Source organism: Cyprinus carpio, chromosome A11 (genome assembly GCF_018340385.1).
Source record: "Cyprinus carpio isolate SPL01 chromosome A11, ASM1834038v1, whole genome shotgun sequence".
Classification (NCBI taxonomy): Eukaryota; Metazoa; Chordata; class Actinopteri; order Cypriniformes; family Cyprinidae; genus Cyprinus; species Cyprinus carpio.
In genome coordinates this window covers 2,500,847-2,503,754 of record NC_056582.1, presented here as the reverse complement: position 1 = coordinate 2,503,754, position 2,908 = coordinate 2,500,847, and the positions used below count along the sequence as shown (strand labels likewise).

The 2,908-nt window shown below is 41.0% G+C and overlaps 3 non-coding genes across 3 annotated transcripts; all 3 read right to left on the bottom strand.

Moving 5' to 3' along the window:
- Positions 1 to 399: 399 nt before the first annotated feature.
- trnas-gcu lies at positions 400 to 471 on the bottom strand. Its single transcript has one exon. It is a non-coding gene; the product is annotated as a tRNA-Ser (tRNA).
- A 584-nt stretch (positions 472 to 1,055) lies between these two features.
- trnaw-cca lies at positions 1,056 to 1,127 on the bottom strand. Its single transcript has one exon. It is a non-coding gene; the product is annotated as a tRNA-Trp (tRNA).
- A 306-nt stretch (positions 1,128 to 1,433) lies between these two features.
- Positions 1,434 to 1,505, bottom strand: trnac-gca. The gene has a single exon. It is a non-coding gene; the product is annotated as a tRNA-Cys (tRNA).
- Between the last annotated feature and the right edge of the window lie 1,403 nt (positions 1,506 to 2,908).

Sequence of the window (2,908 nt, the reverse complement as noted above, 5' to 3'; positions counted from 1 at the left end):
AAATCTACCAAATCCTACGGGGGCACCCAGATTTGAACTGGGGACCTCTTGAGCTGCAGTCAAATGCTCTACCACTGAGCTATACCCCCACACAACCAACAGGTCAAAACTGCATACGTGAAATTAGGTGCTAAATTTCGAAAATATCAAACGACAACATCTTCCCTTTAAAATGAAATATTTGCTTACTCCAAATCTGTCAAGACCAAAGGGGGAACCCAGATTTGAACTGGGGACCTCTTGATCTGGAGTCAAATGCTCTATACTGAGCTATACCATAGAGAAGCAATACCTCAAAACCGGACACAGTAAATTACATCCTAAATTTCGTGTTTCTCAAACAACAACTTCTTCCCTTTAAAATAAATCACTTTTTTACTCCAAATCTGCCAAATCCAAAGGGGGCACCCAGATTTGAACTGGGGACCTCTTGATCAGCAGTCAAATGTTCTACCACTGAGCTATACCCCCTCACAACCAATGGCACAAAACCGCACAGAGGAACTTAGATCCAAAATTTTGAGACTATGAAACAACAACATCTTCCCTTTAAAAAAAGTTCTAACGTGACTCCAAATCTGTCAGGTCCTAAGGGGGCACCCAGGTTTGAGCTGGGGACCTCTTCAGCTGCAGTCAAATGCTCTACCACTGAGCTATACGCTAACACAACACATTGAACAACAACAGATGCTGTTTGATGTCAAGGACTTTGGTTATGCCAAGCATGCTACATGCAATACAGGGATCTCTTGATAAGCATTCAAATGCTCTGGCATTGACCTATAGCCCACTTGATAGTATAACGCACAAGCCACAAAAACAAACTTAAGCCAAAGATTTGGTTCAAAATCTGCCAACTCCAAAAGAGGCACCCAGATTTGGGCTGGGGACCTCTTGATCTGCAGTCAAATGCTCTACCACTGAGCTACACCCCCACACGACCAACAGGTCAAAACTACATACATGAAATTAGATGCTAAATTTCGAAAATATCAAACAACAACATCTTCCCTTTAAAATGAATTCTTTGCTTACTCCAAATCTGGCAAGACAAAAGTGTGCACCCAGATTTGAACTGGGGACCTCTTGATCTGGAGTCAAATACTCTACCACTGAGCTATACCCCCTCACAACCAGCTCAAAACTGCATATATGAAATTAGATCCTAAATTTTGAAAATATCAAACAACAACATCTTTCCTTTAAAATGAAATCTTTGCTTACTCCAAATCTGCCAAGACCAAAGGGGGAACCCAGATTTGAACTGGGGACCTCTTAATCTGGAGTCTAATGCTCTATACTGAGCTATACCATAGAGAAGCAATACCTCAAAACCGGACACAGTAAATTACATCCTAAATTTTGTGTTTCTCAAACAACAACTTCTTCCCTTTAAAATAAATCATTTTTTACTCCAAATCTGTCAGGTCCTAAGGGGGCACCCAGATTTGAACTGGGGACCTCTTGATCTGCAGTCAAATGCTCTACCACTGAGCTATACCCCCACACATCAAGCAGCTCAACACTCCATACATGAAATTAGATCCAACATTTTGAGACTATCAAACAACAACATCTTCCCTTTAAAAAAAAGTTCTAAAGTTCTATTGTCATTCAAAATCTGCCAAGTCCTAAGCGGCCAAATAGATTTGAACTGGGGACCTCTTGATCTGCAGTCAAATGCTCCATCCCTGAGCTATACCCCCACACAACCAGCAGCTCTAAAGTGCATACATGAAATTAGATCCAAAAGTTTGATAATATCAAATAACAACATCTTCCCTTTAAAAAAAGTTCTAACGTGACTCCAAATCTGTCAGGTCCTAAGGGGGCACCCAGATTTGAGCTGGCGACCTCTTGATCTGCAGTAAAATGCTCTACCACTGAGCTATACCCCCACACAACACATTGAACAACAACAGCTGCTGTTTAATGTCAAGGACTTTGGTTATGCCAAGCATGCTACATGCAATACAGGGATATCTTGATAAGCATTCAAATGCTCTGGCATTGCCCTATAGCCCCCTTGACAGTATAACGCACAAGCCACAAAAACAAACTTAAGACAAAGATTTGGTTGTTCAAAATCTGCCAACTCTATAGGGGGCACCCAAATTTGTACTGGGGACCTCTTGATCTGCAGTCAAATGCTCTAGCACTGAGCTATACCCCCACACAACCAGCAGCTCTAAACTGCATACATGAAATTAGATAAAATATTTTGAGAATATCAAACAACAGCACCTTCAAAATAAACTATTTCGTGACTCCAAATCTGCCAAATCCAAAGGGGGCACCCAGATTTGAACTGGGGACCTCTTAATCTGCAGTCAAATGCTCTACCAATGAGCTATATCGGCAAAAGGCTAGCTGTTCTAATGTTTTTACATGAATTTAGTTATGACATTTTGAGACTATCAAACAACAACATCTTCCCTTTAAAAAAAAAGGTCTATTGTGACTCAAGATCTGCCAACTCCATAGGGGGCACCCAGATTTGAACTGGGGACCTCTTGATCTGGAGTCAAATGCTCTATACTGAGCTAAACTATACAGAAGTTAAACCTCAAAACGGGACACAGTAAATTAGATCCTAAATTTTGAGAATACTAAACAACAACTTGTTCAATCTGGCAATAATAAAAAAAACAACAGCTGCCGTTTGAAGTCAAGGTCTTTGGTTATGCCAAGCATGCTACATCCAAAAACAGGGATCTCTTGATAAGCATTCAAATGCTCTGCCATTGACCTATAACCCCCTTGATAGTATAACGCACAAGCCACAAAAACAAATTTAAGCCAAAGATTTTGGTTGTTCCAAATCTGCCAAGTCCAAAGTGGGCACCCAGATTTGAACTGGGGAGCTCTTGATCTGCAGTCAAATGCTCTACCACTGAGCTATACCCCC